This window comes from Camellia sinensis, chromosome 1 (genome assembly GCF_055761805.1).
Source record: "Camellia sinensis isolate YWXY chromosome 1, ASM5576180v1, whole genome shotgun sequence".
Taxonomy (NCBI): domain Eukaryota; kingdom Viridiplantae; phylum Streptophyta; class Magnoliopsida; order Ericales; family Theaceae; genus Camellia; species Camellia sinensis.
The window spans coordinates 124,000,562-124,016,405 of NC_138961.1; the positions used below are offsets into that span (position 1 = coordinate 124,000,562).

At 38.4% G+C, this 15,844-nt stretch overlaps 1 protein-coding gene and 1 long non-coding RNA gene across 4 annotated transcripts in view; both read right to left on the minus strand.

Annotated features, from left to right (window-relative positions):
- The window catches only part of LOC114288327 (ankyrin repeat-containing protein ITN1), a 225,990-nt gene that overhangs the window by 93,240 nt on the left and 116,906 nt on the right, over positions 1-15,844 (minus strand). The gene's annotated exons all lie outside the window — the stretch shown is intronic.
- Positions 7,263-14,053, minus strand: LOC114288368 (uncharacterized). 3 transcript variants are annotated; one of them, XR_014338344.1, is made up of 5 exons: positions 13,634-14,053; positions 12,131-12,223; positions 8,855-9,092; positions 8,106-8,467; positions 7,263-7,544 (listed from the first exon to the last, which is right to left on the minus strand). It is a non-coding gene; the product is annotated as an uncharacterized LOC114288368 (long non-coding RNA). The 3 variants fall into 3 exon arrangements; XR_014338346.1 differs by having other exon boundaries at positions 8,106-8,175; positions 12,131-14,053; XR_014338343.1 differs by having other exon boundaries at positions 12,131-14,049.

Sequence of the window (15,844 nt, forward strand, 5' to 3'; positions counted from 1 at the left end):
AGGCGGGGCCTCAAGTTGAGAGTTGGTGGGTCTTATATTCGAGAGTATAGACACCTAGTGGATGCTGCAGCTCATATGGAGCTTATGATGCAGGAGGAGGATGAGGGTCAGAGAGGCTCCAAGAGGAGCCAGGATAGTCAGAGTGATGGCAGGAGACAGAAGGGTTATAACCCTCAGCAGTCTCAGGGTGCAGTCTCTAGATCGACCTTTCCAGTGCCGAGTGTAGGCTCGGGGAGAGGCAGTCAGGGGGAATTCACTTGTTACAAGTGTGGCCAGCTGGGTCACAAGGTTTCAGTTTGCCCGGAGAAGGGTGGGGGTCAGAAAGCTGCTTCTTCTTCAGCTAGACCGCCGAGTCAGAGTTTGGGCAGGGGGCAGCTCTTGATTTGTTATCAGTGTGGACAACCTGGGCACATGAAGAGGTTTTGCCCACAGTTGAGTGCCACTTCGGGAGCGTCTGGTTCTAGGCAGACGCAGGGTTTTCAGCCAGCTCAGTCTGTGCAGGCCTCGAGGGCCAATCCGGGAGCTTCGTCATCCCAGTCTGTGCAGCAGTCTTTTGCTCCGAGAGGTGAGCAGGTAGACCAGGGGCCTACGGGGCGCGTGTATGCTGTTACCGCGCAGGATTTAGTACCAGCTCCATCAGTAGTGAGAGGTACTTTTTTATTTTGCAACTCGGTTGCTAATGTGTTGATAGACACGGGTGCATCTCATTCTTTTGTATCTGCTGCATTTGCATCTGTTTTGGAATTGGAGTTAGCACAGTTAGCATCTCCTATTTGTGTGGTATCGCCTTTGGGCGGTGAGTTGATTCTGAAATAGGGTGTTAGAGGATGTGATATAGAGGTCGCCGATTATAGGCTTCCTTTTCCGTTTGTTGTCATGCCCATGAAGGGTTTTGATGTTATTTTGGGTATGGACTGGTTATCGTCATACCGGGCTGTTATTGATTGCTACCGCCAGAGGGTCACGTTATGTACCTTGAGCGGGGAGTGGTTCCATTTCTTGGGAGACCGGGTTGGTAGTGTTTTGCCACCGGGGTATGATTCGCGAGGGCGAAGTGAGCTTAGTAGTCTACTTGCTAGCTTTGAGAGTGGTGAGAGTGGTGAGACCCAGCATGTATTGCCGAGGGTGGTTTGTGAGTATTCGGATGTCTTTCCCGAAGATCTTGTTAGTTTGCCACCTCACCGAGAGATAGAGTTCTCTATTGATTTAGTGCCTGGTACGGCACCGATTTCTATGGCACCTTACCGTTTTGCTCCAGCAGAGTTGGTTGAGTTGAAAGTTCAGCTCCAGGAATTGCTTGATAAGGGCTTTGTTCGCCCTAGTGTTTCACCGTGGGGAGCATCGGCACTCTTTGTTAAAAAGAAAGATGGTGCCTTGAGATTGTGTATAGACTACCGGAAGTTGAATCGGGCTACGGTTAAGAATAAGTACCCTATGCCCCGTATAGATGATTTGTTTGACCAGTTGAAGGGTTCCCGTTGTTTCTCTAAGATAGACTTGAGATCGGGTTACCATCAGTTGAGGGTCAGGGAGGAAGATGTTCCTAAGACGGCATTCCGTACGCGGTATGGCCATTATGAGTTTTTGGTGATGCCATTTGGGCTTACCAATGCACCGGCAGTCTTTATGGACTTGATGAACCGGATTTTCCTGGAGTTCTTAGACCGCTTTGTGGTTGTTTTTGTGGACGATATCCTTATCTATTCGTCATCTAAGGAGGAGCACGAGGAACACTTGAGAGTGGTGCTTGAGTTACTTAGAGCCCATAGGCTGTATGCCAAGTTTGGGAAGTGTGAGTTCTGGCTGGGGGAAGTCAAGTTCTTAGGCCATGTGGTATCCGGGGAAGGGGTGTCTGTTGATACATCCAAGGTTGAGGCAGTGCAAGATTGGGCACAGCCTAAGAGTGTATTTGAGATCCGCAGTTTTCTGGGATTAGCTGGGTATTACCGTCGGTTTGTGAAGGATTTCTCCAGGTTAGCGTCACCGTTGACTAGGCTGACTCGGAAGGGAGTCAAGTTTGTGTGGAGTGAGACTTGTGAAAGGTCGTTCCAAGAGTTGAAAGTTAGATTGACCACCGCTCCGGTGTTGATTATTCCGGAGAGAGGGTTGGGTTATGCGGTTTATTGTGATGCCTCACGAGAGGGTTTGGGTTGTGTGTTGATGCAAGAGGGGAAAGTGGTAGCTTATGGCTCACGTCAGTTGAAAATACACGAGAAGAATTACCCCACACATGACCTAGAGTTAGCAGCTGTGATCTTTGCCTTGAAAATCTGGAGGCACTACCTTTATGGTGAGAGGTTCGAGGTATTCTCGGATCATAAGAGTTTGAAGTATCTGTTTACACAGAGAGACTTGAATCTGAGGCAGAGGAGGTGGATGGAATTCATCGAGGATTATGATTTTGAGTTGCATTATCATCCGGGAAAGGCCAATGTTGTGGCCGATGCCCTTAGTAGGAAGACCATTAGTGATGTAGCTTGTATAGCCATCCGGGAATGGGAGATGTTGGGAGCACTTGGCGAGTTTGATTTGCTACTGGGCGAATCTGTCGAGGCTGCGGCCTTGTTTTCTGTTGTTGCGCAGCCTACACTTATGATTAGAGTGTTAGAGGCACAGAGAGGTGACCTTGAGGTAGAATCCCTCCGAGAGAAGATCTCCAGTAGGAAAGTTGAGAAGGGTTTGACGGTGTATCCCGACCTGAGTGTGAGATACCGAGACCGTTTGTTTGTACCGGAGGCTTGCCGTGAGGAAGTACTCCGAGAGTTTCACCATTCGCGCCTTGCGGTGCATCCGGGAGGTACTAAGATGTATCTGGATTTGGGTCGCCAGTTTTGGTGGCGGGGTATGAAGAGAGATGTGGCTGTTTTCGTATCGAAGTGCCTTACTTGCCAGCAAGTGAAGGCCGAGCATCAGAGGCCAGCGGGTTTGTTGCAACCCTTGCCTATTGCCGAGTGGAAGTGGGAGCATGTCACTTTGGACTTCGTTGTAGGTCTTCCGAGGACTCAGCGGGGTAGTGATGCTATTTGGGTGGTTGTAGACCGGTTGACTAAGTCGGCGCACTTTATTCCTATGCGCGTGAGAGATTCGGTAGATCATCTTGCCGATTTGTATATTCGGGACGTAGTGAGATTGCACGGGGTCCCAGTGACGATTGTCTCAGATAGAGATCCTCGTTTTACTGCTAGGTTGTGGCAGAGTTTGCAGAGTGCCTTGGGCACTAAGTTGACCTTTAGTACGGCTTATCATCCTCAGACTGACGGGCAGTCCGAGCGTACTATTCAGATCCTCGAGGATATGCTTCGGGGTTGTGTCCTGGATTTCAGTGGGACGTGGGAGAGGCACTTGCCATTGGTAGAGTTTGCCTACAACAACAGTTTTCAGTCTAGCGTCGGTATGGCACCGTTTGAGGCCTTGTATGGCCGACCGTGTAGGTCTCCAGTGTGTTGGGCCGAGGTGGGTGATGCACCTTTGTTGGGTCCGGAGTTGGTTAGGGAGACGACGGAGAAAGTTGAGCTTATCCGTAGGAGGCTTGTTACAGCCCAGAGTCGACAAAAGAGTTATGCCGACCGTAGGAGGAGGCCTTTGGCGTTTGAGGTAGGTGATCATGTCTTTCTGAAGATATCACCTAGGCGAGGCCTGATGAGGTTTGGGAAGAGTGGGAAGTTGTCCCCTCGGTTTATTGGTCCTTTTGAGATCCTTGAGAGGATAGGTGAGGTTGCTTATCGGTTAGCCTTACCGCCGCAGTTGTCCGGAGTGCATGATGTGTTTCATGTGAGTATGCTTCGGAAGTATGAACCAGATCCATCACATGTGTTGGATTGGACTAATTTAGAGGTAGATGAGGATGCCTCGTATGAGGAGAGACCGGTTCGGGTCTTGGATAGGCGGGATCAGGTCTTGCGTGGCAAGACCATTCCTTTGGTGAAAGTCTTGTGGAAACATCACGGAGTGGAGGAAGCCACTTGGGAACGTGAGTTGGAAGTCCGAGAGAAATATCCGGACTTGTTTGTTGATATGTAATCTTGTATTTAAATTTTACATTTTGTTGAACTTAAGAGCTTTTATATATGTCTTAAGTTGTGAAACATTGAAAATGTTTTGGTTATTGGAAGTATGTTTTGGAACTTGCCTCATATGGAAGTTGAATGTAACATTATAGGTGTTAAGTATATTGTTGACATTGGAAAGTTAGTGCATAATGTTAGTGCATGTTAATAATACATATGTTTGTGTTATGTCTCTTGTTTAAGGGATGGGATGACCAGTAATGGGTCGAATTGTTGAATGTTAAATTGTAACATTGTTTAAAATGGACGAAAACCTGTTTTTGAAAACTTGTGCTTAATTTCGGGGGCGAAATTCTTTAAGGGGGGGAGGTTATAGCGATCCCGGGTTTACCCTTGTTGTACAATGATCCGGACATGTGTCCGTGAAGGTTGGTAGTTGTTTATTTCCTAGTTTGCATCCTCTTTACTTTGTATTTTGAGTTATGGGATGTGTTGGGCAGGTTTGTTACAGGTTGGTTGCGTTTGGGAGCCTAGTGTTGCTGCCCAGATTTTTGGTCCTTCGCTCGAGCGAGGAGTTTGTCGCTCGAGCGAGGAGTAGTGTTGCCCCGGTTCTGGACCTGAGAGTTGTAGTTTCTGGCTCGAGCGAGCTTTTCGTGGCTCGAGCGGTCTGGGTTTTTCTTCGCTCGATCGAGAACTTCTTGGCTCGAGCGAGAGTTTTCTGTGTCTGGTCGCTCGAGCGACCAATCCTTCGCTCGAGCGAGGGTGTTTTATATCAGCGGACAGCAGCGTCTAAAACATCACTTTTTCAGTCCTTTTCTTTGATTAAACCCTAAATCCGACACCCTCTCTCTCTAAACTTGCACTCTCTCTAAGGTTTGATCTCCCTAAGGTGTAAATCTAGCCTAGGGCCTTTGTTAAAAAGATAGAGGGCGTTGAGAGCTTCGATTTAATCTGAAAAAGTTTGGATTTGGAGCAAGTTGATCTTGGAGTCTTCATCTCCATTTTGGCTTAAACTTCAAGGTAGGGATATCCTACTCCTCTCTATGGGTTTTGTCTTTAAATTTTGGTATTTTGAGATGTTGGGCTTGGTTTGGTAATTTTGTGAAAGTTTGGGGCTTTTGTGTAATTTTACAAAAAGTTGGGGTTTTATTCATAATAAACCTAGATGCATGTTTAGCATGAAAAAAATGGAATGATTGCTGAATCATTGAAGAAAATGGGACCTAAGGGTTGAAATGGTAATTATGGAAAATGGTCTAATTGCATTGTTTAATTAATTGGGATAATTGATTGATGAGAAATGAGGAAATGAAATGTTGATTGAATATCCATTTGTGCATTTATTTTCTGTTTTAGAAATAACTGCTTTGGGCTATCGGTGGAGGATAGTCGTGATTGTTGTAGACAATGTATGTTGATTAGGCAAACTGAAACTAATCAATGGAATGTGTTATGGAACTTGACAGTTGCTAGAATACATTAATTGTTTGTATTGTGTGATTGTATATAGAACCAATGTGTTTATATACGTTATGTGTAGAGGAGGAGATAGGGGATGTACTCCGCGGTTTAGGGGAAGATAGGGGATGGACCTCTAAACCGGATAGGTATTTGGAGGAGATAGGGGATGTACTCCGTAGACAGAGCTCATATGCTTGTCTAGAGAAGTGAAGATAGAGCTCATATGCTTATCTTTGTGAAGTGAAGTGTGGATACAGCTTGTATGCTTATCTGTGGATATTGTTGATATACATATCTGTTGTAGAGTGTGGATACAGCTTGTATGCTTATCTGTGGATATTGTTGATATACATATCTGTTGAGAATGTGGATATAGCTTTTATACTTATCTGAATGTGAGATATAGTTTTTATACATATCTGTGGAAATGATGATAGAGCTAGCATGCTTATCTGTTGAAAAAGGGAAAATGAAAAGTAATTGGGACTTGTAAGTCGTTGACATAAATATGTAATTTATGTGATTGAATCAGTGTTGACCAACTATCAATTGCTAATGTTTTAGTCATTGTCCATGGTTGGTTTAGTGTATTTCTACTGGGCTGTGGCTCACCCTATATGGGAATATCATTTTCAGGTGCAGGAAGCATGCCACCTCCAAGGACATAGCTGGGAGGCTAGTGGCGGACATAGTTTTGTCGTTTTACTGTTGATGTATTACATGTAATTTCAAGCCAAGGGCTTAATGTGTAAACGAGTTAGAACTCTTTGTTGTAACCAAGTGTTAACTTGGAAAGCTGTAAGCCCGTAGGGCATTTTGTTATGAGGTTAACATGTAATACTTATGTCTTGGAATTCTAATGAATGAAAGGAATGCAGTTAGTTTAAATGTAAATGCATGTCTTACCTGATGGGTTTATTGTTATTATTTTGGGGGCGTTACACTCGTCGCCTTTACCCTGTCGGCGATAGTATTGGCTACTAAACTTTGTTTGGTCGCCGAAAGTGACTACATTTAGCTACTAAATTTAGTTTAGTCGCCAAATGTGTACTTTTGGCTACTAAGTTGGTTTGGTCGGGGAAAGTGTCACTTTTAGCTACTAAATAATTGGTTGCCGAAAGTACTCATTTGGCTACGAAACATTATTTAGTCAGCAAAAGGTGATTTCGGTGACTAAAGTGTTAGTCACTAAAAGTGCTACCATAAAATGAGAATGACTATTATAGACCAAACATTTTGGTCACCAATAGAATACATATTTTTAGCGACTAAGTAATTTTGGTCGTTGTTTCTTTTGCCCACTAAAAGTTTCGTAGCCAAATGCCTCTTAACATTCACTTCTTCACTTTTTGCCACCAAATGTTTTAGTCGCCAAATGATACCATTTTTTTTTTCTGTGACTAAAAAATTTAGTGACCAATAGTTTCTTTCTCTCATTCTCAATTGTTTAGCGACTAATTATTTGGTCGCAAAAACTTTTTGGGTTATGTTTTTGCTACTAAATTATTAGTCACCAAAACATTTAATTCCGTCTTTGGCTACCAAAATATTTGGTGGCCAAATATTTTAACGTGTTTTTTTTTTTTTTTTAAAAAAAAAGAAATTTCTAAACAACCTGTATCCATTATGAATACAGCCTGTACCCTGTATAAACAATATAATCTATCAACACTAAATATGTTATCAAGCATTCAACAATGTGCACACATTTCATTTTCAACCATCCAAATAATTAATATTAAACGTCCAATTATATATGTATATATATATAACAAATTCCATAAGACCCAAGTATAATCCAACGTCAATAATTTAATTCCGTACATAATACAGGAATAACCAAATTAATTTTACACCTAGAACTTCTGTACCACAACAAAAATTATATTTTGTACTGCCCCAAAACTATTTTGTACCACGTGCTATGTTAATTTCTACCATGCCAACTTAGCTGATATTTACCACACCAAAAAAATAATTTGTACAAACCACTATACATACGGATAGAGATATAAAAACAATGCCCTCCCGTACTAGTAAAAAAAAACATATCCACATTTGTATGTCCAAAAACATCTGCAAAAAAACAAATTTTAATCATTAGTTTGGTGCGTATAGAGGCACTTCTGGACGACATACATATGTTGTAATAATTTCAAACATTAAAAGACAAGGAGAGTAATAACTATTAACTAATGAAAGACATCCAAACATGGACCCATCATGAGTTCTTGTTTTAGCTTTTTAATCTCTAAATCTACCTAAGTAAATTTTAATAGTTAAATGTAAAAGTAAATTGTGTAGGTATTACCAAATTACAGAAATTATGGGTGTACTTACCATTTCATCCAAAAATTATATAGGTAATTGACCATTTCATCCAAAAATTAGCGTAAATTCTTCTACAAAAGCATTGTAGGTAAATGATGAGACCCTAAATGTCTATAGAGTTTATAACAAATTTACTATCATCCAAAGAATTCTAAGTAGCATTTTTCATATCACTATGCTGAATTAAAATCAATCCCAAAAATAAGGAAGATCCACCAGATATTGAAAAGCCATCATGACACTTCATACTACTATAAAAAAAATTGCAGCTTGTTTTTTTGACCTTCAATGACAGTAACAAAGTACCTGAAAATCAACAAATGCAACCGGAGTTCCATATGTGCTCTGCATCTTCAATTTTATAAATCCATCGCAACTGGGAAAGGACAAAAAGAAATAGAAAATTAAATTCCACAAGCTTCACATATTAGGAAAATACATGATAAAAATAATTACTCCAAACCTTGAAAAGACTTGAATTAGCTCTTGCTTTCGCAAAGAATTAGTTTCGCAGAGTTCTCATAGCTAAAATGAGGCACTTGCTTTCGCAAAGAATTAGTTTCATAGCTAAAGATCTCATGTTGACATATTTAACAGATGGCTTGACAACCAACGACCACAGAACAAGTCCACAGAGTTCTTTAGAGTATTTGAGGGTAACTAGACCACTGTAATAGGAATAAAGCGGAGTCATAACATTAATTGATAACATAATCGTTTTAGAAATTTGGTTAAAAATCCCTCCACCTAGTTTTCTAATGGGATAACACCTGCTAGTGCCCAAGCGTGCAGAACATGTGCAATGTGAGCTTTTTAGAATAACGTGTTCACCATGTGACTAACTACTAGTATTCAAAGCAACAGATCAGACAAACACCCACAACAATGCCAAGAAATTAAGGAAATGGTGAGAAGTAGGCTACGAGGATGCAAAATAGAGATCAAAACCTCATCCGTATTAAATAATCCAGTCAGAGGGGGTAAAACTAAAAGAAAAAATGTTTAGATAAAGAGCTCCTTATGGAACTCTGAACAGTTCAGGGCAGCCACCATACCAGGATCATGAATGCCCCTTGAAAATGCAATAGCTCCTTTACTTCTCTTCTCCGAGCCAGGTTTTTCATCATCTAATCAACAAGTTCACACAATTAAGGCCACCAACAGTTAACGAAAAGTAGAAACATAGGTAGCAGGAAGGTTGAATAAAAAAGTTCCGGTGCGCTTAGATCTCGAGTTAGATTTTGGTAGATCAATGTATAAGGTGGATCCCTTCTCCAGGTCAAACACCATTCCCTGCAGAAAAGCATTTATGACCATAATATTTAATTATGCCTTTTCCACACAACGTACAAGGTTCTACAAATGTGAGCACCATAAAATCTCTACATCAGACCAATTTTTATTTTCCATACATACAAACTCAGGGCAATCCATCGAAAGCTCTCTCATATTCCACGGGTGGAGGACCAGCTAATATCAAAGATGTTTTTCTCCCTAGGACCTAAGGCAACTGTCACAATTCTTTGAAGCATATATACAAATAGATAATGAGCTTATATGCTTTGCACACGTATGAAGCTAAAGAACCAACACAATTGCCTTAACAGCTGAACTTAACACTACCCACAATAGATGTAAGGTTCATACATGCAAGTTGAACATTGTCGGCATTTCACCTTATTATGCAACTGGAACAATTCATTGAAGCATATAAACAAATTTATTCTATTATTTGGATTTTCACATCATCTTTGACCTCAATTACTCATCATCTGTTTTCTTGAACAAAGAATCTATCGACCATCATATCATCTTTGATCTTACTCACTCATAAACAATCTACTATTTAGTTCCTCATTTTATTTTTTATTCAAATTCTAAACGGTGGGAAGTTAATTGTTGTAATTAGAATATGTGGTTAAAGTGAAAGTTGGTGGATATAAAATATAAATTTTATCCTAAAATTTCAAAAGTAGAAAAATATTTTGAAAAGTATTTAAAATTAAAAAATGTATTAAACAAATTTATTCTTGCACCATAAAAAAAATTAACACATTTTACATTTCTGAAACAACTATTCTACAAATCGAATTTTTTTAAAAAATAATTCAATAAGTGACTAAGATTTATTTTAAATTCCCGTTTGCCTATAGCGATCTCGGTTTTACCCTTGTTGTACAGTGATCCGGACATGTGTCCGTGGATGATAGAAATTGACTATTGCCTTGTTTACATCTATTACTACTTTGTATATTGAGTTATAGGATGTGTTGGGCAGGTTTGTTACAGGTTGGTTGTGTTTGGGAGCCTAGTGCTGCTGCCCAGATTTTTGGACCTTCGTTCGAGCGAGGAGTTGGTCGCTCGAGCGATAGTTGAGTTCGTGTCTGGTGGATCGAGCCAGAGTGGCTTCGCTCGAGCGAGCGATTGTGTCTGGTTCTGGACCTGAGAGCTGCATTTCTTGGCTCGAGCGAGTTTTCTTCGCTCGAGCGGTCTGGCTTGTTCTTCGCTCGAGCGAGAAGTCTGTCGCTCGAGCGTGCTTCTGGTTGCAGACCTGAGGGTTTGAGTTGTTAGCTCGAGCAAGCATTCTTTCGCTCGAGCGCACTTCTGAGTTTTCGGCTCGAGCGAGAACTTCTTGGCTCAAGCGAGAGTTTTCTGTGTCTGGTCGCTCGAGCGACAAAGGCTTCGTCGAGCGAGCGTGTTTTATATCAGCGGACAGTAGCGTTTTTGAACATCAGTTTTTCACTTTCTTTTTCTTTCAAACCCTAGATCCGAGACTCTCTCTCTCTAAACCTACACTCTCTCTAAGATTTGATCTCCCTAGAGTGTGAATCTAGCCTAGGGCCTTTGTTAAAAAGATAGAGGGCGTTGAGAGCTTCGACTTAATCTGAAAAAGTTTGGATTTGGAGCACGTTGATCTTCGAGTCTTCATCTCCTTTTTGGCTCAAACTTCGAGGTAGGGATATCCTACTCCTCTCTATGGATTTTGTCTTTAAATTTTAGTATTTTGAGATGTTGGGGTTGGTTTGCTAATTTGGTGAAAGTTTGGGGCTTTTGTGTTATTTTACAAAAGTTGGGGTTTTATTCATAATAAACCTAGATGCATGTTTGGCATAGAGAATTGGAATAAATGTTGAATCATTGATGAAAATGGGACCTAAGGGTTGAAATGTTAATTATGGAAAATGACCTAATTACATTGTTTGATTAATTGAAATAATTAATTGTGAGAAATGAGGAAATGAAATGAGATTGTTGAGATTGGGAATGCAAAGGGTTAAAGGGTGTAGTTGAATTATTTATCACTCACCGGAATGAAATGTTGATTGAATATCCATTTGTGCATTTATTTTCTGTTTAGAAATAATTGCTTTGGGCTATCGGTGGAGGATAGTCGTGATTGTTGTAGACAATGCATGATGATTAGGCAAACGGAAACTAATCAATGGAATGTGTCATGGAATTTGACGGTTGATAGAATACATTAACTGTATGTATTGAGTGATTGTATATTGAACCAATGTGTTTGTATACGTTATGTGTAGAGGAGGAGATGGGGGATATACTCCGCGGTTTAGGGGAAGATAGGGGATGTACCTCTAAACCAGATAGTGTTGGGAGAAGATAGGGGATGAACTCCGTTGATACAGCTCATATGCTTGTCTAGAGAAGTGAAGATAGAGCTCATATGCTTATCTTTGTGAAGTGTGGATACAGCTTATATGCTTATCTGTGAATGTGGGATATAGTTTTTATACATATCTGTTGAAATGATGACGGAGCTAATATGCTTATCTGCTGAAAAAGGGAAAATGAAAAGTAACTTGGACTCATAAGTTGTATGACATAAAATGTGATTTATGTGGATGCATCAGTGTTGGCCATCTATCAATTGCTAATCTTTTAGTCATTGGTCATGGTTGGTTTAGTGTATTTCTACTGGGCTGTGGCTCACCCTATATGGGAATATCATTTTCAGGTATAGGTAGCGTGCCACCTCCAAGGACATAGCTTGGGAGGCTAGAGGCGGACATACTTTTGTCGTTTTATTTTTGATGTATTACATGTAAATTCAAGCCAAGGGCTTAATGTGTAAATGAGTTAGTACTCTTTTGTTGTAACCAAGTGTTAACTTGGAAAGCTGTAAGCCCTTAGGGCATTTGCTTTTGTTGTTAACATGTAATACTTTTTGTAATGAAACTCTGATAAATTGAAGAATGTGGAACTTTTACATATCAATGCATATCTTTATTGATGGGTTTAATGTTGTTTTTTTTAGGGCGTTACATTGCCAGTTATAGAAGACAATAGTTTAGTTTTAAAAGAACTCTTACTTTGCGAAGACCGATATGCATAGTGAGAGGTCGACCTCGTTTGTAGCTGCTGTCAAAAACTATCACATCAACAAACCTTGCAGTGTAGTGAATCTGTATGGACAAAAACAGAATACCTCTCACAAAATTGCAACTGGCAATATAATGTTATTCATTGCATTTTGTCTAATGTTTACTGCTACAATACTGGTTTTTAAATATCGAAGGATTCATCTCGACCTAAAATTCAACTTACTGAAGTATAGGACAACTTTCAACATATAAAAGCTATCAAAATTTCAGAAGAATTGAATACTTTATCAAGAAGTAATCTGTTTACATATCTTACAACCAGACCAAAGCTCATGTCCCAATGTCTACATATCATATTAATAATTTAAAAACATGCCATGATCCAAATAAACAGAACAGAATAACACATAACAAAGCAATGATAATAATAAAACTATAGTTTGTTAGGGTTCCCAATTTAAAACCAACCATTAATATTCAATAACTAATAAGGCCGAATATCATTCAAATGAAAAAGAATAAGAAGAGAATAATGTTAGAACAAAGAAAGGCCCACTACGGTTCTTTGTTAGAACAAATAAATGATGTTCTTAGCAGAGCAATGTGATAAGAAAAAGGAAGGCCCACTGTGGTTCTTTGTATTGTTTTAGTGTTTATTTTAATGTAAGTGATGGAATTCTCCCTATCTTGTTTTGGAAAGAAGAATGTGACATCCGTAAACCAATTTTGATAAGGATAGATTAAGTTTGTTTTCTTGCCAAAGAACTAACCAGAACACTACCTCCACAAGAGATAGGGGACCATGAGATCGAGTTGTTTCCGGGGTTGAAACCACTTGTTTGGGGGGATTATAGAATGTATCCTCAAATTGAATTAGAATGAAAAAAATGAAAAAAATGAACATATCGTAGAATGAAAAAAATGAATTAGGCCCAAACATTTTAAAAAAAAATGAAATTCAATCTCAAACTGAAATTCCACCTAATAAGAGCTCATGAACAGGTAATTGAAAAAAACAATTAAATTCAATCTGGGCACCACCAAACCTCATAAACAGATGTCAAACACATAAGCATTGTCCAGTTTCATTTGAACATTTTGTCAAACACATGGTGAGCAAAAGGGTCAGAAGACAACAACAAATACAAGCATGGATGAAACAGGCCAAGTAAGAGCAGTATGTAGAGAAAAACAAACAAGCAAGAGCAGTAGTTAGAAAAAAAAACAAACATACTTAATAAATTCACATAATCCATTGATTTTGCAATTTGTTTACAACCCAATCTCCTCATCAACACATTTAATAAATTTGATAAATTCAATCCATAACCCACAGTGAGCCATTCATTTTAGCTGGGCATATTCATAATAAATGAGTGCATTGAATCCAAAAAATCAAAATTTCATAAATCAGAGCATTAATAGAAAACACAAACAGAAAAGAATGAAGCAAAATGGAAAAGAGTGAGAGCTAAAGGAGTGTTCTCAGACAGAAGCCGGTTTTGACCATGAAGAACTCCATTGAACCTCCAATCATCGCCGACATGACTGATATCTTTAGGTACCAATCCTAAAACTTCAGGTATGGGTTTTTGTGAGTGAATGGTGAAAGAAAAAGAGACAGAAAAACAGTGCCGAGAGGGAGAGAGAGGATCTCAGGCGACGGCGACCAACAAGGAGGTGAATCGGTGCTTCGGTTGCCGGCCAACGCGAGGAGGACCGGTGGTGAGGGAGAAGGAGAAGGACGTTGAAGAGAGAGAGAGAGAGAGAGAGAGAGAGAGAGGCGCTATTAATGGTTCTGGGATGGGTTTGGTTTGGTGAGAGAGTGAGATAATTTACAGAAATGGTTATTGGCGACTAAAACTTTTTGTCGCTAAAGGTATTTTATAAACCCCTTTAAATATTTGAAATGTCTCCCTCCAAAACATTTTACTTCTTTGGCGACTAAAATTCAATTTTGTCGCTGAAAACAAACTTTTGGCTACCAAAATTTTTGTCGGCAAAGGTAAAAAACATATTTTTTTTTTATTTTTCGTTTTCATTCGACAAAACGAATCGAAAAATTATAATTTTTTTCTAAAATTTTAAAAAAAAATTCAATAAAGATAAAAATTAACAAAAAAATAGTAAATATTTGTTGCTTATTTTGAATTTTGAATTTTTTAAAAATTTTAAAACATATATATTTCTTAGATTCGTCTCGATAAAATGAATTGAAAAAATAAAAAATTTTAAAATAAAATTACTAATGGACAAATTTTTTTTGAAAAAATAGGTGATTTTTTTAGATGTTGCCCAATGGTTCATGTGATACAAAAATAAAATTTAAAATATTAATTTATTATCTTAAAAGAAAAGAGAAGTAAATGTTACAAAGTTTCTGTAGAGATTCAAACCAATGTTTTATTCATACACCTACTACTAATGGGAATTCATTTTTATTTAATTAATAAGCATGTTTCATTTTTATTTTTATTTTTAAAAAAGAAGCTTCTTTAAATTTTATTTTTCTCAATAAAAAAAAAGAAAGTCAAATTTCAAGTGGAGACATAAAATGTCATTGTTGTTAATCTATTCATACTGCAAAAACAAAAACAAAAACAAATTTAAGATTTGACAATCTCTATACAAAAAATTCAAGATTTGACAACCTCTACATAAAAATAAAAATAAAATAAAATAACTATTTTGTTTAGTAAAATAAAATAAAATAAAATAAAAGTAACTATTTTGTTTAATCATCTTTGGCGACTAAAATATGATTTGGTCGGTAAAGATAAAAGTAATTATTTGTTTTCATTCGGCTACCAAACAATTAGTAGCCAAAAGTAGCTCTACAGCGATTAAAATGGAATTTTGTCGCTGAAAATATATTTTTGGCGTTTGGTCGCCAAAGATAAAAAATAATTTTTTTTGTTTTCATTCGGATACCAAACAATTTAGTAGCCAAAAGTAACTCTACAGTGACTAAAAAGGAATTTTGTCGCTTAAAATATATTTTTGGCGACCAAAATTTTGGTTGCTAAAGATAAAAAAATATATATATTTTTTCATTCGGCTACCAAACAATTTAGTAGCCAAAAGTAGCTCTACAGCGACTAAAAAGGAATTTTGTCGCTGAAAATATATTTTTGGCGACCAAATAAAATTCTAATTTTTTGTTTTCATTCGGCTACTAAACAATTTAGTAGCTAAAAGTAGCTCTACGGTTACTAAAATTTGTTTTAGTCGCCAATTGTGATATGTTTAGCTACTAAAAAATTTTGTAGTCGCCAATTGTAATATTTTTAGCTACTAAATTTTTTTTAGTCGCCAATGATCAACATTCCCCTACTAAAAAAAATTAGTAGCTAAAAAGTTGACTTTTTCCGACTAATATTATTTTTGGTAGCCAATTCCGTAACTTTTGGCGACTAAATTGTTTTTGGTAGCCAAAAATAGTCGGCAAAAATGTATTTTCTTGTAGTGTATGTCCCCGTAACGAATGCCAACACCATTGCAACCGTAGCATAACTAATAAGATAAGCAGCTCTATAAATTTTCTTCTCTAGCTTATCCTGATTGTTAGTCATAGCTGCATTGTAACGCCCTCAAAATAACAACATTAAACCCGTCAATAAAGATATGCATTGATATGTAAAAGTTCCACATTCTTCCATTTATCAGAGTTTTATTACAAAAGTATTACATGTTCACAACAAA